This window comes from Quercus lobata, chromosome 4 (genome assembly GCF_001633185.2).
Source record: "Quercus lobata isolate SW786 chromosome 4, ValleyOak3.0 Primary Assembly, whole genome shotgun sequence".
NCBI lineage: Eukaryota > Viridiplantae > Streptophyta > Magnoliopsida > Fagales > Fagaceae > Quercus > Quercus lobata.
In genome coordinates this window covers 52,474,425-52,498,220 of record NC_044907.1, presented here as the reverse complement: position 1 = coordinate 52,498,220, position 23,796 = coordinate 52,474,425, and the positions used below count along the sequence as shown (strand labels likewise).

The 23,796-nt window shown below is 30.8% G+C and overlaps 1 long non-coding RNA gene across 1 annotated transcript; it reads right to left on the bottom strand.

Annotated features, from left to right (window-relative positions):
• Positions 1-9,189: 9,189 nt before the first annotated feature.
• On the bottom strand, positions 9,190-10,659 carry LOC115987447. The gene is made up of 2 exons (XR_004091093.1): positions 10,564-10,659; positions 9,190-9,724 (listed from the first exon to the last, which is right to left on the bottom strand). It is a non-coding gene; the product is annotated as an uncharacterized LOC115987447 (long non-coding RNA).
• Between the last annotated feature and the right edge of the window lie 13,137 nt (positions 10,660-23,796).

Below are 23,796 nucleotides of genomic sequence, written 5' to 3'. Positions count from 1 at the left end.
TAATTAAAATTAATCACTTGGTTGGAGTTCAGAAGTCTTATGGAGGGACATTCACACATATGTCCCTCCATAAGCACTTGGTGGTTTCTATGTCAAGTCGCATTCCCAATCTCTTGAAAACTCATTTAAAGCAAGGTAGTAGGAACATGCCTCTTGGTTTGAGGCCGTGTGGACTAAAGATCAAGCCAGTAATGAATGGGTCTCATTGTTTTAAACTGGCTAGAGAAATTCAGCAAGCTAAGTATAACCTAAAGAGGTGGTATAGAACCATTTTGGGTACACCAGAACAAGAATCGTGGTTCCCTTAAAAAAGAGAGAGAGAGAGAGAACAAGAATCGTGGAGCTTTGAGAATGATATTGAAGTTTTGCAAAGCAAGGATCCCACTGAAGAGATGGAGAAAATAAAGCAGCACAGCCTAGAATTAGATAATTGGCTGGAAAACGAGGAGTTGTGCTGGAAGCAGAAGTCAAGAGAATTATGGATACAAGAAAAGGATTGAAATTCCAAGTTCTTCTATCTTTTTACTCTAATCCAAAAGAGAAGGAACAACCTAACATAAATTAGAGAGAGTTAGAGAGAAGGAATGAGACCAGATTGCCAAACAGGGAGGAGATTTGTGGACTATTATACATGTAAATTCCAAAAGGTGTTTAGTACCTCTTCACCTCAAGCTTCGATGCTAGAGGATTTAATTGACCCTTGTATATCAAAACTTGAGAATAAAGAACTCACCAGAGTTCCAACAGAAGATGAAATTAGAAATGAGTTATTTGAGATAAACCCGATCAAATCCCTTGACCCAGATGGAATGCCTAGGATATTCTATAGAAATTATTAGCTAACTAGTTGTCCGTGCGATATAGATAATATTGTAATATTTTGTGTAAGATGGTTTTGGAGAATGTTGTATATATATTATAGCGTAATTTTATTAGTATTGAGTTCATTGTAAGAAGCAACAAAAAATAAAATAAAAAATTACTCATAGGGGTTTCGGCAACTTAATGGTGGTGGGAGGCCAGTATGACGATGGTTACGACCCCTCAGATTCTTCTTTTTTCCTTCTCTTACAAATGTTTTTTCAATCACAGGTCTTTTATTTTGGTAATAGTGAAACAATGTGATAAGGCAAAAATGAATCAACCCCTTGCAAATTAATTAATTAGTCAAATTACATGCAATAACATGTTAGCATAAATAAATCACCAAATAACTAAATGCAGTAGAAATTAAATTTGACACAGGAGATTTGTTTACGAATGGGGAAAACTATTGAGACAAAACCCTATCGAGTGAATTTAATGTCACCACTCCTGAGAATCCATTATTATCAATCACAAGTGGTTACAAATATAAGGAATCTTCCCAAACCCTTTGGCTTATCCCAAAATACCAACTTACGGTTGAACCCTTACCCTAATACCTAATTGGACTTGTATAGTAGCGGCAATCTCTCTATTCAATGCACAAATCCTAGTACGTGACTAACCAATAATGCACAGATCCTAGTACGTGACTAATTCACCAACTTAAGGAAGATTGTTGGCTGCAAAGTTCTTTAGTTCATCAACAATGAAGATCAGGAAGTTCTTTGGTCACAAAACCCTTGACGTACAAACGCAGTAGTTTCTTTAGAGAGAATGATGAACTAAGGTAATTTCTGGCTCCAGTCACATACAATACATGTATTATTCTTGCATCACTTTATAACAACCCTTAAAATAATTCTTATACAAATACTTAAGGATATGCGTATAATCAAATCTAAAAAAGTCTATTTTCGTAATTCTCGAAAAATACAGGTTGTGTCGAGCTTCAGTGTTAAATCTCGATAGAAAGGATTCTGTCGAACTTTAATGAACAGCACTTCCTTCACTTGTTTCTTGGTTAGACTTGCATAATTTCAATACTTAACTTGAACACTTGTTTCTTGAAGTACTAAACTCATCCTAGATCTACCCAAATACAAGTAAAGTGCGTTTTATCAAAGGATTAGCCAATTACATAAATATGTCCCTAACATAGTGCATTTCATTTAACAATCCACAACATTTTTTTTTTTTGTTTCTCTATCTCTCCCCAATGCCTTATTTGGTAGTTATATTAGTCCTTAATTTATTTTTTTCTTTAGTTTTTAATACTCAAATGCGGGTATGCTAAAAGATATGAAGAATGATTTTTTTTTCTTTTTTATAAAAAGGTAAGCGACATGAAGAACAAATAAATGTGTGGTGTAAGTTTAGGTAATTAATGAGAGATTAATGAGGTAATAGTAAAAATAAGTTAACATTATATTTTTGGTAACTATAAAAAAATCTTAATAAAAAAAGGTAAAAAATGGTTGTGTAAAATTATAGTGCCATATGGTAGGAGCTCAAGCAATCTTGCATGAGATCTTTGCTTTATATATATATATATATATATATATATGGGTTCAAGTTACACCTGGTGTAACTTCACAAAAGTTACACCTGGTGTAATTTTACAAGAGTTATACATTTTTTGGACCATTGATTTGTATTAGATCTAAGGGTAAAAAAACACTCATAGTCATGTATTTATTGTTCCCTGAAAATTAGTAACTAAGTCATTAATTATTCTTATTAAAAATAGAAAAATAAAAAATAGAATTAACTCTATGCTCTCCATCATCTTCATCTTCTCTCCCTCTCTCACTTGGTCTTGTGTTCTACCTTGTGGGCGTCAATTGTGGGCTTCAAGACAAGAAAGACAATAGCAATTGAAGTTTTGTTCAGTTGTTAAGTTTGCAATTTAAAAAATGATTTTGGATTTTTTAGCTGTGTTCCTGTTTTGCTTAAATAATTCTCATTCCGAATTAAAATTATTCCAAAGTTCATGAATGGCGTCGTTAAGTACTTGGGAAAGGACAAAAAGTCCTTATCTTATGCAAGAATTTTCGTAAAATGATGAAACTTCAATCCTTATCCGATTCAAGTTAGTCGTGGTTGCACTATTTTAGTTTTATATATATATATATATATATATATATTGATTGATTTGTTGGCAATCAATTAGTAGCTGTTATTTAAAGTTTCTTTAGGAATGGGTGGCTCCTTAAAGAGTTTAACAATACCTTTATCACTCTAATCCCAAAAGGTCCAAGGTGCTCATAACTTCATCTAGTTTTAGTCGATTAAAGAGCGTTTGATTCGCTGTAATGTGCCCCTGATATGATGCACATTATGATAATATGACATTATGATTTTTGGTCTACTTTATTTTTTCTAACATTATCATAATCTAACATTAAGATAATATATCACATTACCTTAATCTCATCACTTTCCTAAATAATATAATATTGTATTCTTGTATTGAGAGTATATTAATGTAATATTAAAATAATATGATATTACGGTATAATTAGTTATCACTGTGAACCAAACGTCCTCCTATTCTATGCAACTAGCAAGTTGCCCATGAGATACATGGATAATTTTACGATATTTTATGTAAAACAATTTTGAATAATATTGTACATAAATTATAAGTAAAAAGTAAACTAAATTGGAGTAAAGAAACATGTACATTTTGAGATATTAAAAATTGGTTTAGTAGCTTCACTGCATATTTGTAACCTTCTTAAGGTAATATTATTATTTTTTTTAAATTATGAAACCAAAAATAAATACAAAAGAGTAACGGGACCACGAAAATAAACTAATTTGTATTGTGTTCACATATTTTATACTATGAAAAAAAAAGTATACCTAATTCATTGACTGTCTTCCACTCATCGATAGTGTAACATTAAGACATGGTGTGAGCAAGTGTGTATGCATGTGTCTTATAGATGATTTAAAATTAAATCATGATAGAATATGACTTTACATTGTGCACCAAATATTCTCTTTACTTATACCCAAAACAAAAACTAACTAACCAAATTACCTAAACCTAAATCATATTTAAGCTTCTAATTTAAAAAGAAAAAAGGATTACCCGTAGGGGTTTCGGTGTCTTGATAGTAGTGGGAGGCCAGTATAACGAAGGTGGTGACCCCTCAGATTCCTCTTTCTCTCTCTTTCAAATGTTTTGTTAGTTTCAGGTATTTTATTTTGATAATATATAGTGAAATAGTGTATTTTATTTAATAATTCACAATATTTTTGTGTCTCTCTATCTCTCTCTAGAGTCTTATCTCGTTAGTTATTACTATTAGTCTTTATTTAAAAAAAAAAAAAAAACTAAAATAGTGAGTATGCTAAATAACATGAAGAATAGCGAAAGGTGTGGTGTAAGCTTAGGCAATTAATGAGATATTAATGAGATAACAATAAAATAAGATAATGTGAAATTTTGGGTAACAATTAATTTTTTTTTTTTTAAAAAAAAACTAAATGAAAGAGGTAAAAAAAAAGCTAAATGCAAAATTAGAATACCACTTGGCAGGACCTCATGCACTCTCGCATGAGGTCTCTGAGAGAAAGACGTTTTGTAACAAATTTTATTCTATAATATTCCTCCAATTTTTTTTTTTTTTTTACTCATTCCTTGAACTGAATAATTATAATGATTATGTATGTGCAATTTATAATTGTTGTTTCACTGCATATTTATAACCTTCTCAAGATAAGATTTTTTTTTTTTTTTTTTTTTTAAATCATGAAACCAAAAATAAATGCAAAAGAGTAACAGGACCATGAAAATCAAATAATTTGTGTTGTCTTCACATATTTAATACTATGAAATAAAAGTATGTCCAACTCTCTCACTATCTTCCATTCATTGATAGTGCGACATTTAAACATGGTGTGGGCAAGTGTGTATACACATGACTTATAGATGATTTAAAACCATGGTAGAATATGGCTTTACATTGCGTACCAAATATTCTCTCTACTTACATACCCAAAACAAAAACTATCCAACCAAATTACCCAAACATAAATCATATTTATCCCCTAATTAAAAAGAAAAAAAAAATACCCATAGGGGGTTTCAATGTCTTGATTGTGGTGGGAGGCCAATATGATAGAGGCGGCGGCCCCTCAGATTTCTCTTTCTCTATCTTTCAAATGTTTTGTCAATTTTAGGTTTTTTATAGTGAAACAATGTGTTTTAATTTTGTAGTGAAACAATGCATTTTATTTAACAATCCACAACATTTTTGTGTCTCTCTATCTCTCTCCAATGCCTTATCTGGTTAGTTATTACTATTAATTCTTAATTATTATTTTTTTGCTTTTTTTAAAATATTAAAATAGTGGGTATGTTGAAAGACATGAAAAAGAGAGAAATGTGTGATGTAAGCTTAGACAATTAATGAGAGACTAATGAGATAATAGTAAAATAAGTTAATATAAACTTTTGGATAACAGTTAAAAAAATAATAATAATAAAAAAATTTAAAAAAAGAAAAAAAAAACCTTAATGAAAGAGGTAAAAAAATACTAAATGCAAAATTAGAACGTCACTTGGCAAGACCTCATGCACTCCTGCATCAGATCTCTACTTATATATTTATATATATACACACATTGATGATTATTCCTTTATAACTCCTAATCACTAATCAACATGAGTCTCAAAAAACTTTGTGATAGGACTTTATCATACGTACAAAATAAGCATAGATTTTTTTTTTTAATCTTTATTAAAAAAAAAAAAAGGATATTGCTATTGTGTTCATCCTTATAAGAATTTAACCATAGATTAAATTTTCGTTATTTTTGACAATTTTTCTTTGATTCCTTTATAATTTATATATTGTGTTGGTTTAAATGAATTTTTTCTCAAGCTTTTAGAGGATGGAATTTAGATAAGACGTTCAACTTTTATACGTCAAGCATTAATTGTAAGTCTTGTACAAGGAACAAATAGAGACAAGAAATTAAGAATATGTTCCATTCCTTAACTTGATTTGTCTAGATATCAATTTTTTCTCTTGACAAAAGTCCGACTTATTTTAGGTGGAAGTTTCCTTGATTATTACTTGTATACAAAATTTCAGGATCATTAAATTGGAATAGGTCCCTTACTAACCTAACCAATTGGAATAGGATGAAATTTCTTGTCATCCACACTAGACGTTGTATACACTGCAATTTTTTTTTGCACCTCATAATGATACGTTGTTGATAGGTGTCATCCAAGTCCAACATAATTGAGAGTTTTAATTAAGACTATAACCCAGAAGCTTTACTATTCAATACTTTGCGAGAAAAATTAAACACTCATTTGGTGTAAGAGGAGACTGAAATTTGACACTGTATACATTGGGGTTTGTTTTTGATATTGTGAAATTGTTGTAGGTACTAAAAATTCTAGTTTAATTAGTTGGCAAGTCATAATCTTTAATCGGGAAAGTTTACAATGGAAAACTTTTATGTTCCTACAATAAATGTTTTGGAGAGAAAATTGTTAACTTCCTCATCCCATTGGAACCCCCCCTATTTATACCAAGGAAAAATGGTCCAATATTCCGAAGTGTGACTTAGTTACATGGAATTTTTGTGCAATTGTGCCTAGATTTCTTTTAAAATTTTAATTATAATTTTAAACTCTAATTTGGTGATTTTTATATGATTTTTGTGGTTTGATTTTGATTCAGTAAAGACATATTAGCCAATAGAAACAAAGGTAGAGCTATTAAAGAAATCTGTACTTTCAAATTAGCAATTACAGATGGCTAATAGTGCATTGTCATTTGTGGTTATGGTATGAATAAGTGGTATGTTGTTTGGGTGACTGATTGAGGCAAAGCAATTAATCATATTCAAAGGGATTAGCAACTTTTTCTTTCTTCTTTACCAATTGTTTGGGCGACTACCTTTTCCACATATGCTCAAGTGAAGTACCCATTAGGATTTCCCATAATTATGATAAACATATTAATTTTTTAAAGAGAAGTTCTATATTTATTAAATGATATATATATATATATATGTGTGTGTGTGTGTGTGTGTGTGTGTGTGTGTGTGTCGAGGGTCATGTACTTGAATTGGCACCTCCCCATACACAAAGTATTTGGGGTTTAAGGGAGAAAATGTTCAAATTGCGAGAGTCTGGGAAAAAATGTTCAAGTTGCGGGATTAGCAGCATATTGTAATTATTTCTAAATTATAAAAAATAAAAAAAAGATATATATTGTTTTCCTTGAGCTAAAGCAGTTGCGATGGAAGTGTGGAGTAGATGGTTTTTTGTTTTTTTTTTTTTAGTCCTTGAGTATTTTGGATTGTTTCAAATGAGTAATGGCTCCTCTTAGGCTCCTAAAATTTTTGGTTTAGTGATTTTGCTACCTATAACTTTGATTCTTCTTTACCTAATAAAGTTTAGAATTTTTCGTAAGTACATTTTTTCTTCAAGAAAATGAATCGAAATCTCCCTTCATGTTCATGTTCATGCTTATGTTAATGTTCATATTTGTATCTTTTGCAATACTCAATAAGTTTTTTACTCATTTTGTGAATTATCAATTGTAGTTAAGAAAAAAAAGTATAAACACAATACTATTCAATTAAACTAACATGAAAAATTAAATCTATTAAATTAAAAAAAAATGGACAAGAAAATGAAAATTTCACAAAAGAATTTCTTAAATAGAGTTAAAATAATTTTTACTCAATATTGTTTATTAAGCAATCATGTACTAACTAACAACATTCCAATCATTACGTGCATAACAGGGTGATGAAATGGTCATTCAGTTTATTTAAGAAATGTGATCTACCTAATAGAAATTAAAAAAAAATACAATAACTTTCATGCGTAGTCATGAATTATACCTTTACGTATATCTTATGCATTTTATGAGTTTTATTTTATATAAATGTATTACATAAAATTAAATAAATTTATCATAAAACCCTTCATTGTATTTTTTAAAATCACTACATAAAAATGAAAGAACCTTTTTTTCAAAAAAAAAAAAATGTTCTCCAGTCATAATATTTACCAAAAAAATCATACAAAAAAAAAAAATTGTGCAACGCACAAGCCAACAACTAGTCTATATATAAAATTATAGCCAAAACTGAGAGAAAATACAATTAGAATCTAAATTGGATTCCAATTGTTGTCTAATTTTACGCCACATGTCCAATTTAAGGTTTTAAAAAAAAAAAATTTGATTCCAAATAGCAATGGACTCACCATTCCAAATACATTGCTATTTATGAATTTTTTTTTTTTTTTTTATGAGATAGTTTTTTTGATGAGATAGTGGCTCCTAAAAAAGGGCCATATATGGGACTATGATTTCATGAACAACATGTAATTTTAAATAGAGTGATGGTAGGTTGCCATACATACCGCTACAAGAAATTTGGTCTTTAGCGACGGCATATAGTCGTCGCTAATGCTTTAAATATCGTCGCTAATTATATTGGCGACGAAAAATGTCGTCGCTAACTTTAATTAAACGAATTTGGTTACAAAAAAGTTTTTTAGCGACGATATTAATGTCGTCGCAAATACAATACTATTAACGACAACAAAGTTGTCGCTAATAGTGACAGTTGTCGTCATAAATAACTCAAGACCCCAAGACGAAATGTCGTCGCTACTATCTCATTAGTAGTGACAAATTTTTTTGTCGTCGCTAATAGATTATTATTAATGACGATATGTTTATGGTCATTGATATATCATTACTAGCGACGACGCTTGTTGTCGTCACAGATAACAAAATATAAGTGACCACAAACATGTCATCACTAAAAATTGCATATTAGTGATGATATTGTTTGTCGTCACAAATAACGATATATAAGTAACTACAAACATGTCATCACTAAAAATTGCATATTAGCGATGATATTGTTTTTCGTCACTAATGATATGATAAAATATTAGCGATGATATTGTCGTCGCTAATAATATTTTACATTTTTTTTTTAATTTTAGAGAATTTTCTCTAAAATTTACATTCTGAATTTTACAATGGTACCTGTTGGGTAATAACAAAGCTCAATCCTATGCACATAAAAAATTTTCAATCACAAATACTCATAGAAGCATAACAACTGCTCAATCAATAACTACTAATAAGGGAAAATAATACCCAAGTTCAATATCACATACATAATAAAAGCTCCAATCTATTCACTCAAATACTAATCAAAGGATAATGAATTTCTCATGAAGATATGCAATCAAGCTAAAACTTGTTGCAATGAACAAGACACAAAACAAGAGCCAACAAGGAAAAAGACAAAGAAGAAAAAGAAAAGAAAAGTAACCGCTAAAATTCCATATCCAATTTTCTCAGTATTTCCAAACTAGTCTCCTTTTAAAAAGTACACCATAACTCAAATTAAATTAAGACCCTTTTTACAATTCACCAATCAGTTACACCCAAAACACACAAAAACTCCAAAAATCATTCAAAACCCATGAAACTCTAAGACACAGAGACCCACAACTAAACCATGAAATAGCTGCTGATTTTCAAAGATACACACAACTTGTTTACCAAAATAAAGGAATACCCAGAAGGTAAAATGAAGAGAGATCATCAAAAGTACCTCAATTTAACACAACCAGGAAAGATGTGAACTTTGACACTCCCCAAAGTTGAAGTGTCAGACTTTGAGTTTAGTTTCTTCTTCTATAAAAAATAAAAATAAAAACTTTTTTTCTTTTACATAGTGTCTGGTAAACGCCTTGGACTTAGAAGTTGAACAAAAGAGTGAAGTCGTGCTCTTTTCTGATCACGTTTGTGCCTTCAAGACAAACTACCACTGGTACTTTCAGCATAACCTTCAAAACAAGTATAAGATAAAGAGTTATAACCAAAAGGTGTATAAAATTAAGCACATGGGTTACCTTTGACCCTTCCACAAAAAAACTATCTCAAGCATTAACTTAAAAAGATTTTAATTTTTAGAAAGATGAGGTAATGGGTCTATGCAGATTTTTATACTCCCTCTCCAAATTGAGAGTCCCACTTTGGGAATTTAACAATAAAGTGAAAATGATAAATGGTCAAAAATATACCTCAAAAGCTAAAAATATACTCAGATTTTCTTTCTTTTTTTAAATGATTCATTTTTCCCTCCAAAAAGATTAATTCAAGAAGGTTCTAGTTTTTTAACTTTACTATTCAAAATGCTACATTTAGGGAAGGCAGGGCGGGGTGAATATTCTTTGTTGGAAAGATTATGGGCAGGTTCATGGTTTACTTTATATCACAGGTTTGCAATACAGGTGTACTTTCAAATTCTAAGAGAAAAATACAATACATGAAAAGCAACTCACATATATTTTGAGTGAAACTTAATCACGACATTAGTTAACGTTTAAGCATAGCTATATTAGTTTGAATGAATGCAAATTTTTTTCACTTTTGCAAATAAAAAATGAGAAATAGAAATTTGGATGCGATGTTTAATTTGTAAGTGTAAGAAAATTAGGAGCAAGATAGAATTAAAAGGCAAGCGTCCTAATAAACTAGAATATGTGAGGTTTCTTCATGGTTTTACAAGAAAATGGCATCTGATGACACCTTTAAAATTTTAGATTTATATGGAATAATTTACAATAACATTGAATTATAGAAGTAAACACAAAAGGAAGGAGAAGAAAGGGAGACTACTCACAGCCTTTGAAGACTAGAAGACCCGAAACCGAAATATTGGAGGGCTTTAACACTTCACCAGCCAAATTGTTCAACTCCACAACAACAGCAGAAGCTAGTTCTTTTGCTTAAAAAAGCCTCTTCAGCCAATTTTTTACTCTACACACATAACCCACTATTCTCCTCTGAAAGCTAAACATGTTCCAACTTAAGTTTCTCATTCTCAATCTCCTATCCAAACAAACAAACACACCAATGAGTTCCAAAAGTGCAAGCACTTGTTAAAATGTAAAATGACACATAAACAATGTGCTTTAATACCAGACAACTATGCAGTATATTTTGCAAATAAATCAGGAAGTTTCATAGTATGAGTGGGTCAAGCAGCTGGATCTTTTACAAGGATCACACGCTAGCCATTTGTGAATTAGATTTACGCAAATGGATTGCCATGATGTAGAAGCCAAGGTGTTATTTGCATGTTATAAACAGGAGTTTTAAATTGGGCCAAAAAAGATGAACTCATGATAAGGACAATCAAGTTGCTACCATAATAATCTGACTTTAATAAACCATATTTCCACACATCACAAATTTTCAATCACAAATACTCATATAGGCATAACAACTACTCGATCAATAACTACTAATAAGGAAAAACAATACACAAGTTCTATATCACATACATAATTTAAATTCAAATCTACTCTCTCTAATAATAATAAAATAATGACAAATTCCTTAAGAAGATATACAACCAATTTTGCAATGAAAAGTATCTCCCCTTAACATCATCAGTAGCCCAAGGTATGCGACATTTTAACCTGAAATAAAAAGAATAAACCAATATAAAGGTGAACTAAAGTAAATGACAAAAATGTGTACAAAATAGTTTTAACATCCAAGTAAAACTTTAACATTTTTATTTTTCAAAAATATCATAGCTGAGAAGATATGAAAGCTTTATGTATTTAACAAAACTTAACCTGCATGAAAACTCAACTTAATCTTCATCCCTAAGATCTCCAATAGATTCATCATTGCTAGATAAATCTTTTTCCTAATCTGAGCTTGAAACATCATCATCACTATATGTTTCTTCTTCATTATTGGAATCTGTATCCCATTCCTCATTAGAAAAGTCATCATTGATGAACATACTTTCATCAAGTTGCACATATACATCATCAACAGGTATGAAGTCCTTCAAATCTATTGCTGGCACACCATCTCTATGTAACAAAGTTGAGTCTTCATCATTTTTTTGTTGAACAGTTGCATTAACCCCAATGCATTCACTTTCTTGGTATACCGCATCACCATTATCTTCTTCATTTTCTTCATGCACTTTCTCTGTGTCTGTGGGAATATCATACATGTTTCTATGGGTCATATGTTGCACTACTCGCCAACTACTGCCCAATTTGGTATCATTCAAGTAAAAAACTTGTGAAACTTGGCATGCTAGGATAAATGGGTCAGAATGATACCATGTACGAGATGTATTCACACTTGTACAATGCTCATCCCTTTGCATTCCTGTTGCATCCCTAGTGTCCCACCAATCACACTCAAATAAGTATACACGATTATTGCCCATATAGGTTAGCTCCAAAACATTCCTCAACTCACCATAATAGTTAGTTTTTGTTCCACCATCTTCACCCGAAACAAAGCACCGCTATTTTGAGTACGACGAGTATGTTCACGGTCTTTTGTGTGGAACCTAACACCATTAACAATGCAACCTTGGTAAACTGCAACTAAAGCATCAGATCCGCATGCAAGACTATATAATTCTTTTGACACATTTGTCGCATTACTCCCACATATATGATCTTTGAACCAATTTTTGAATTCAACTTCATGCTTATGATCAATGTCAACGATGCCTTCTCCCTGGATGTCCAAATAATGCTCACTACATTATAAATACGTAAAAACACTTCATTTTATTTTCAAGTAACATGAAAATTTTCTTTAAAAGAAAAATCAATGGATCTTCAGATAACACTTACTACATAATAAAAACATATAAGCACTTCATTTTATTGCTAAGTAACATGTAAATTGAAAAAAAAAATCAATGAAACACTTACGTTTTGTACGAATCAATTTCTGAGCAATTGCTAAGCACATACCATCGAGCCCGTGTGAGATGCGTATCATCAAGTCTTACATATTTTGCTGCTCCTAAAGGACATACTGGTTGTGAAAAAATAGACAAGCCTACATCCCTTTCCCCCTGGCACCTATCGCTATTCTGCTCCTCACAACTCCATACTGTCTCAATCTCACGAAGATACATGGAGCAAAATGTCAAACATTCAACAGATAAATATCCCTCAGCAATTGACCCTTCTGGACGTGCTCTGTTTCGCATAAACTGCTTTAATTTACCAAGAAACCTTTCAATTGGATACATCCAACGAAATTGAACAGGGCCTACAAGCTCTACCTCTCGAGGTAAATGAAGAGCTAGATGTACCATTATATCGAAAAAAGCAGGTGGAATATCATTTCCATTTTGCATAAAATCACAACAATGTCTTCCTTCATTTGATTTAAGACATCTAACTTCAATGTTCGTGAACATAAGTCCTTAAAAAATAAACACAATTCAGTCAATGTTGTACATATATTATCATTGAAATATCCACAAATTGCAACAGGAAGTAATCGTTGTAAGAGTACATGAAAATCATGACTTTTCATTCCTGAAATCGTACCCTCATTGGTGTTCACACATCTACTAATGTTAGATGCATACCCATCAGGAAACTTTACATTTTTCAGCCAATCACAGAATCTTGTATTCTCAGCTTTTGTCAATGTATACTTTGCTTGTGGCATTTTTGTAGATGTACCAGTTTTCTGTAAGTGCAAATCTTTACGTATGCCCATATCTTCTAAATCCTTTTGTGCTTTAGAAGTGTCTTTATTTTTCCCTTTTCCACTATCATACATCAGTGTACCTAAGACACTGTCACATATATTCTTCTCAATATGCATGACATCTAAGTTATGTCTCAGTTTCAATGTTGACCAATAAGGTAACTCAAAAAAAATACTTTTCTTTGTCCAATTCAACTCGATCTTCGTGCGTTTTCTTTTTCTTGTAGCTTCATCATCTCCAAATTGCACTTTTGGAACATTCATTAGTTATTGTAACAGTTGATCTCCTGATAATTCATTAGGATTGCTCCATCAAAAAATTCTTTTTTTTTTGCACCAGTTATGCTCCTGAGGTAAGAATCGACGATGACCCATGTAACACAATTTGTGGCTAGACTTCAAATAACTCGACTCTGTATTCTCGTTACATATGGGACATGCTAACTTTCCCTTGGTAGACCACCCAGATAAGTTCGCATATGCAAGAAAATCATTTATAGTCCATAATAACGCTGTATGCAACTTAAATGAATGTTGCGTTGATGCGTCATACGTCTTGATGCCTTCATTCCATAATTCTTTTAAATCATCCACCAACGGTTGCAAGTACACATCAATTTTGTTTCCAGGTGCCTTATGTCCAGGAATAAGTAAGGACAAAATCATATATGGATCCTTCATACACCTCCATGGAGGTAAATTATACGGCATAAGTACTACTGGCCACATGCTATATGATGTACTCATGTTACCAAATGGATTAAACCCATCGCTTGCTAAACCAAGTCGCACATTGCGAGAATCTGCAGCAAACCAAGCATGTTTTTTATCAAACTTTTTCCACACTATTGAATCAGCAGGATGTCTAAGGTAATCTCCATCTTCAAGTCGCTCATCTTTGTGCCACCTCATGTCTTTAGCTATATCTTTCGACATAAACAATCGCTGCAACCTTGGTTTAATTGGAAAATACCTTAAGACCTTCCAGGGAATTTTTTTACCTTTACCAGTGTCTTCTTTCCATCTTGAAGTATGACATTTTGGGCATTCTTCTTTATCAGCATGTTCCTTCCAAAAAAGTGTACAGACTTTTTTGCATACATGTATCAACTCATAGCTAAAACCCAAGTCTCGCCTAAACTGCTTCGCTTCATAATACGATTTTGGCAATGACTCCCCATCTGGGAGTGCCTGCTTTATCAAGTCAATCATCAAATCAAACGACTTATCACTCCAATTGCAAAATGTCTTTATATGAAGCAGCTTCATACAAAAAGAGAGTTTAGAAAATTTCTTGCAACCTGAATAAAGCTCACGTTGTTCATCTTCCCACAACTGATCAAAAGGTCTTGCTTTGTGATCATTGTTTGATGGACCTGGAGAAGTGGAGGATTCACCTATATTTGCATCTGGAAATGTCCCCCTATAAATGTCATCTAACATTTCTCCAACGTCATCAATGTCCTCTGCTTGGGAATTATTATCATTATGCTCAGCTTGCACATGTTTAAAAAACGGATCTTCTTCCCCATGAAATATCCATTCGGTGTAATTCAAATCAAATCTATTCAAAATCAAATGAGTCTCCACCGCGTCTATATGTTGATAATATCGATTTGTGCATTTACAACATGGACACTTAATCCTACCAACTCGATCCGCATGATCACGTGCCATGTTAATGAACTGCTTAACACCTTTACTATATCGTGTACTAGTTCTATCAGTTTCATGCATCCAACTTTTATCCATCTTGATGTCCCTATCATAATTTCAACAAACACATTCTTACTGGAAATGAAGTAGGCCGATGAGTTAAACAAGTTCTCTATTATGATGTCTCTATCATAATTCATAAAGATAAAAGAAGTGAACTACTTACCAAGTATAACCCAATTTTCTTCAGAAATAAAATCAATTAAAAAATATAAACAAAATTGCTTGTTATTGAAACAACAACAATCATAATAGACTATTTTCAACTAGTCCGATCAATTCATTGTACAAGACTTCAAGTGCCTCAAAAAAAAATTAATATTTTTTTGATAAGTAAAAATAATAATTATAATAAATATGTACATTGTACATACTAAATTTATAAAATTTCAGGGTGACACCCATAGTTTCAAAACCAGATCTGATAAGTTGATTCAACTAGTTTAGCCATACCTATACCAAACCAATGATTACCTTAAAACCGAAAAAATTCAAAAACTAATCAAAATTAGTAAATAGAAGGTTCAATCTCCAAAATTGTGTACCAAACAAATAACTATTGCACAATGAAAATATATAGAAAAAAAAAGTTAAGAAGGTAAAAAGTAAAAGATTAAATTTTTATTAATCTAAGAACTGATATTAAAAAAGTGAATATTTTATTTTCTAAAAAAAAGAGTAAATATTTTAATTTTTAATTTCAATATTTAAAAAATTATTAGACCGTTGGCATTGTAATTATTGAGGAATAAAATCATTACTTCATAGGCATTAAAGTTGAATGATTTCTCCCTTTTTTGCTTTTGTACCAACGAGAGGTCTGGACTCAAGGCTCAAATGTACATATCCCAAAAGGTTGGTAAGATGAATAAATTTAATTTATCATTATTTTGACATTATTAATAATCATTATCTGACATGTACACTTGGGGAGCAAAGATGAGACGTGGGAACTCAGATATTTCCTTGAGAATATAAACTATAATACTTCCCAGCTGTATTACTAGCCTATAGCTACTTTTACTCACTTATGTAGCTACTATTTTTTTTCTTTTACATAAAAAGTCAGAACCTTGGAATTGAGATGATGATAGGACGTCTCAAGGACACTGCCTCCATTGAATGCTCAAGTAACCTGCTCACTTTTTTGCTGAATTTTTTTTTTTTTTTGTTTTGGCTGGATAGTTAGCTGCTCACATGTACACTTTTTTAATATTTATATCCAACTTTACATTAGTTTTGTCCTTTTTGATGTGCTTGACCCAAAGTATCTCATGAAACCTCTTTATTAATTTATTTTGAATAAAATAATGTTATATTTTACTTATGTCTGACATCTTTTTTTTTTTATTACTTTTTTTTAATACTTTAAATACGGTACATTAAAATAATATCAAATATTTAAATAGATTTATAATTTTAATCTTAATAAAAAATAAAATTTATTACCATGTGCCATCTAAAAAAGGTTTCTATTTTTAATATAAATGTATAATGAATTTATAAAAAAATTAAGATTTTAACTAAAACTTAAGAATAAAAAATATTAAAAAACTTTTATAATTTATAAATATTTTTAACAAATTGTGTGGCCTTGAACTTTTACCAAAATGTGTATATATATATATAAATTTATAAAATAGTAAAACTCTGAGATGGTATGCAATGATATATCCAAATAGATTTATATCAAAATATTTTGTTTTAATAGCAAACCGAAATAATCGAAACAATATTCATAATATTAATACTAACTACTACAAAGGCGTGCTGTAGACTCCTAAAAAAACAAAGGGAGTGCTGTAGAAAAACTTTCAATAAAATCTTGGAAGGCATGATGAAAAATCAAAGTTGCGTGTCTAAGTCAATGTGTAGATAAAGATGAAAAGATGTGGTGAAGGACATAAATAAAGGTGTCAGACAGAAATGAAGATGTGAGGGACTGAGAAAGAACAAGAGGTTAAAAAAAAATGATAAGTAAGTAAAATATAATAAAATGTTGGGCAGTGTGCCTAGCCTTCGTTTGCCAGTTTGCTACATTAAAAGAATAATTAGTATTTTAATAATATTTTAATTAAAATAATAGTTTTTTTTGTTTAATTAATTAAAATAATAGTAGCTTAATTGATTTGATTAGATTAATTTTAAAATAAAAAGTTTTATAAATATAACACTTATGTTTTTAAAAGTAATAGATATCTTTTTTTTTTTTTTTGAATGGAATAGATATCTATTACCTATATTAAAAAGCGCGAATGCACATGTAAATAGTTCTTTTGTCGAGTAGCTTGTTTGCTATTTGTTTATTGTTTCAGCACATTTTTTTGTTTTTTTTTGTTTTTACAGACATTGTCCAGCACCTTCTTGACTTTTTTACCCTTAATATACAAGCAGGCCGAAAGGGTTTGTTTTGTCTTTTGCTAGCAACCACTGAGGTATAATACAAGTACACTTATAAAATTCTATTTATTTGTTTATTAAACTTATGAAGATATAGTTTAATAGTTCATAAATCTCTTGTTTTGAATATGTTTGAAAATATATGAAATTCTCACATTATTGCTCTAATGGTAGGATAGAATAAAAAATTTAGAAAACATTGCAAGGCTTTCTTCTGACCAAAAGTTCATTATTCATCTCAAATCTGTAAGCTATGACGTTCATGGAGAAACACACAATAGATTTAATATTATTTCCATCTTTGATGTGCAAAATGAAAGTAATTGAATACAAGCTATTGTGACAAGTAAATTAATATGTATATGTGTTTGAAAACTTCACTAGAAATTAGAAAAAAAAATTTGAAAATCATGAAAGCCAGATAGAGACATAATTATTACTCAATTATGTATCAATTTGTCTTCCCTTTTGTAGATCTAAGGTGTAGATATGGATACATTTGTTTTTTTACACCTCTTTTTGTACACAATATATACTCATCTTTATAAACTGCGCTTGTGATATTAAAACTCTTTTTGGTATAAAGTCTAATATGATTTACATTATTATTAAAGTTAATTTAAATAAAAAGAAATTCTTTTATTTAGATTTTGACATAAAATATAGTATAAAAAATTATATTATCTACTTAATGTAACAAATACTACATTTTTTTATTTATTTTATGTATGTGATCTTTGGCAATAAAATATAAAAAATAGCATTTACGAGAAAAGTAATGGAACAAGGCTAAGAAATTGATATCTGAATATTTTGAAAGATTTAATTGTATAATTTCTAGGCAGTCCAATAATTAAATAACTATAAATAAATTTTATTTATACCTATAATTGTAATCTTTTTACTAGTTAGCACGTGCTTCAAAACTAGTATATATATAAGTAATATGTTTTTAAAAGTAAATAGTTTTATATATTTTGAAATCCGAAACGTCTTGAAACGGTACATCGAAATTGGTCGGTATTAAAATATTTCAATCCATTGGACAAATCGAAATGGGATCCTAAATAGTATTCATAACATTGGATAGAACATAGCTATACAGGTACATAACATATGTCCATCACACACTATCCTTAGATTTGAAATCTAACCATTGAATTTGAAGAGTGCAATGAAAGGTTCATTCTAGTAAATTATGATTACAATCAAACGGGTTGATTTTGAGAAATGAGCGGTCAAAATTTAGTTCAAATTGATCAAACCCGGTCAAACTTAATAGATGGTCTCGAAACCACTAGACTTGGTAAAATTCATATTCAAATCTTGACCATTAGGATTGAAGAGTATGGTGACATATTGGTGTTGGTGAAATTTAAGAACAATTGAATGGTCAGATTGAGAGAACATAGCCATATAGTACACAACACATGTCCATCATGCGGCATTTTTAGATTTGAAATCTAACCGTTGGATTCGAAAAGTGCAATTAAAGATTCATTTTAGTAAATTATGGTCACAATCAAACGGTTAGATTGAGAGAAATTTGCAGTCAAAGTTTAGTTAAAATTGGTCAAACCCAGTCAAACTTAATAGATGGTCCCGAGACCACTAGACTTGGTGATATTCATATTCAATCATTGGGATTGAAGAGTATGGTGACATATTGGTTTGGTGAAATTTGAGAACAATTGGATGATCAGATTGAGAGAACATAGCCATACAGGTACACAACATATGTCCATCACGCGCCATCCTCAGATTTTAAATCTAACCGTTGGATTCGAAGAGTGCAATGAAAGGTTAATTCTAGTAAATTATGGTTACAATCAAACGGTAGGATTTAGAGAAAGGCGTGGTCTAAGTTTAGTTAAAGTTTGTCAAACCCGATCAAACTTAATAAATGGTCCCAAGACCACTGGACTTGGTGAAATTTATATTCGAATCTTGATCATTAGGATTGAAGAGTATGGTGACATATTGGTGTTGATGAAATTTGAGAACAACTGGATGGTTAGATTGAGAGAATATAGCCATACACGTACACAACATATATCCATCACGTGCCATTCTTAGATTTGAAATCTAACCGTTGGATTCGAAGAGTGCAATGAAAGGTTAATTCTAGTAAATTATAATCACAATCAAATGGTTGGATTTAGAAAAATATGCGGTCAAAGTTTAGTTAAAGTTGGTCAAACCTGGTCAAACTTATTAGATGGTCTCAAGACCACTGGACCTGGTGAAATTCATATTCGAATATTGATCATTAGGATTGAATAGTATGGTGACATATTGGTGTTGGTGAAATTTGAGAACAATTTAATAGTCAGATTGAGAGAACATAGTCATACATGTACACAACATATATCCATCACGCGCCATCCTTAGATTTCAAATCTAACTGTTGGATTCGAAGAATGCAATGAAAGGTTAATTCTAGTAAATTATGGTCACAATCAAAAGGTTGAATTTAGAGAAATGTGCGGTCAAAATTTAGTTAAAGTTGGTCAAACCCGGTCAAACTTAATAGATGGTCCTGAGACAACTGGACTTATTGAAATTCATATTCGAATCTTGATCATTGGGATTGAAGAGTATGGTGACATATTGAATTGGTGAAATTTGAGAACAATTAGATGGTCAGATTGAGAGAACATAGCTATACAGATACACACCACATGTCCATCATGCGCCATCCTTAGATTTCAAATCTGATTGTTGGATTCGAAAAGTGCAATGAAAGGTTAATTCTAGTAAATTATGATCACAATCAAACGGTTGGATTTAGATAAATATGCGGTCAAAGTTTAGTTAAAGTTGGTCAAACCCGATCAAACTTAATAGATGGTCCCGAGACCATTGGACTTGTTGAGATTCATATTCAAAACTTGATCATTAGAATTGAATAGTATGGTGACATATTGGTGTTGGTGAAATTTGAGAACAATTTGATAGTCAGATTGAGAGAACATAGTCATACAGGTACACAACATATATCCATCACGCATCATCCTTAGATTTGAAATCTAACCATTGGATTTGAAGATTGTAATAAAATGTTAATTCTAGTAAATTATATTCACAATTAAACGGCTGGATTTAGAGAAAGAGGCAGTCAAAGTTTAGTTAAAGTTGGTCATACCCAATTAAACTTAATAGATGGTCCTTTGACCAATTGGACTTGGTGAAATTTATATTCAAATCTTGATCATTAGGATTGAAGGGTATGGTGACATATTGGTGTTGGTGAAATTTGAGACCAATTCAATGGTCAAATTAAGAGAACATAGCCATATAGATACACAACACATATCCATCTCACACCGTACTTAAATTTGAAATCTAACCGTTGGACTTGAAGAGTGTAATGAAATGTTAATTTAGTAAATTATGGTCACAATCAACCTGTTAGATTTAGAGAAAGGCACAGTTAAAGTTTAGTTAAAGTTGGTCAAACCCAATCAAACTTAATAGATGATCTCGAGACCATTAGACTTTGTGAAATTAGGTTTAGTAGGAAGGTTTTCAGTGGATTATTGGGTATTGGAGTAGTTGTTAGAAAATGTTAATAAATAAATAATTTTGAAAGATGATGAACATCTTGTTAACATTGACTTAAATAAATTTGATTAGGCAAAATGATGAAAAATTTTATTATTTTGGCTCATATATCATGTATTATTACTTTTGATTTTAATTAATTTGAATATGTATGTTATAAATATATTTTAATTTGATTTGTTTACTTACTTTTGGTAAATATCATTACATAATTGATGATTGAATTGGTTATTAGTTAAATATATTGTGAATTTATAATGAATATACCTTTCAGATATTTATAATGAATTTATTAGTTTGGTAAATATTGACTAATACCTTTCTTATGACATATGATACAGAAAAATCAAAAATTGATTCCTGATACAATTCACATTTTGATAACTATGAGAATTAGTCAGTATTTTGAGTGGAATTAGAACGTTCTCAATTTTTATTATTTTATCGATTTCAAGTTTCAAATGGGTAACATTATGATTTGAGGGTATATTGAAGCAACAAGCCCTCTGTTGTCTCATATATATATATATATATATTTTTTTTTTTTTTTAAACGGATTTGAAAGTTTTAAATTACTTTGGAGGCTGCAAGTTTATTTTGGTCATTATATAAGTTTAGGGGTATTTTGGTCATTTTGACGAGGTTAATGGTATTTTAATCATTTCAAACATTTTAAAGGAATTTATGTCATTTTTAATATTTTAAGAAGCATTTGGAGGATTTGATAAAAAAAAATAAAAATCATATTATATCAAAATTGTTTTGGCCACATATTAGTGACGACAATCTTTGTCTTCATTAAAAGATCCCTTATAGCGACGACCTAATTCATTGCTAATATAAAATCTGCTTCCCTCCAATAATTCCCACCACTTTTTGAGAGTGAAAATTTTACCCTCCATTATATTTAGGTAGATATATTTGTGACGACATGTTATATCATCACTAATAGCATTCTAATAGTGACCACCAATGTGTCATCACTGATAAATAAAGCATATATATAATATATTTACTATATATTTTTGGTCACATATCTGTGACGAAATATAAGGTCGTCACTAAAGATGATTATTAGCGATGATAGATGTTGTCATTAAAATACACCTTATTTTAGCGACATAAATGTCGTCACAACAAAATTTATTGTCATTGCTAAAAGTTTCCCTCCATTTTTCCAAAAGTAAATGAAATTCCCTCCATGGCGTTAGCGATGACTTATTAGTGACTACCTTAGTGTCGTCGCTACAATACACTCATTAGCGATGACCATATATTTTCGTCGCTAATGTATGCTTAATAGTGACGACTTTTTGGTCGTCGCTAAAACATTGGTCGCAAAAGACCAAAATTCTTGTAGTATACATACATACATACATATATAGCAAAAACTGAGAGAAAATTTAATTAAAGTCTAAATTCGTGTCTAATTTTGTGTCACGTGTCTCATCTAATTTTTAAATTTGTGTGTTAAGTGAATTATTAGGTGCAAAAATCAAAGAGTTTATATTCAAATAGATTCTAAATTGAATTTTAATTGGAGTTCAATTTTGCGTCATGTATCTCATCTAATATTTTAATTTTTGTAGCAAGTGTATTATTTCATACAAAAACAAAAGTGTCTAGATCCAAATAGATTCTAAATCATATATACACAGCGTTATATATATAGATTCTATATATATATATATATATATATATAATTGTGATCGTTTTTAAATGTACATGTGCATATACACAGCGTTACACATTACTTTTATTAAATGAATGTATTTGTGGGGTACATAAATTTAAATAAGGTAATAGTGCCACATGTCATACCCATGGCTGAGGAGGCCATTACTGTGCCGAGGAGTCCATGCACTTGGACAGTAAAACCGAAGGAGGGCCACACTGGGGAGGAAGAGTTTCAGAAAGGGGGTTAGCCTTGACATGATTGGAGGGATGGAGGCTGCCACCACATTTATTGCGCCTCACCAAACCCCCTGACCGCATTTATGTGGAGAAGACCCCTGAATAGTACTATCTTAGTTGCCGCAACTCACAGAAGACTGGGGAGGGCGTTTAATGGGACAAGCATTCGAGTAGTGGCCTACATAGTCAACAAATGAAGGGCCAAGATCAACCAAAAAAGGATATATAATGTGAGGGATCCTCCAGGGATGGGGGATCGGGAAATCGATAGAGAAAACACTGTAGCAACAAGAACCAAAATTGTATCCAAGTTTAAAAAAATATACTCAAGGACCACTCTCCTTGGACTTTGTCGAGGAAGGCTCTCTTTGCACAAAGTTTGTTTTTCTTTACTTTCTTACTATCTTTAATCCACTATGCATGTTGTTCGATCCATTGAAACCTAGTCTTTAAGCCCTCTCTCTAAAAATTCATTGTGTTGGGCTCTTTGAGCCTAAATTCTTTTACCTTTTGGGCTCAAGACTCAAACCCTACCCCTATAGAATCAATTTTTAAACACAAAATAGAAAAATAATTAGAAAATTGATTTTTCACCTTGTTTGACATGACACGAATTATATTCATTACCATGTTAGTTTACAAGATTTTTATAATATAATTGGTAATAACTTTAACTTCTTTAAAAAATGATAATGTAAAAAATTGACATTTGGCTCTTGTTTTTTTTTTTTTTTAATTTTCATTTTAATTAGGTAAATAGTATGTT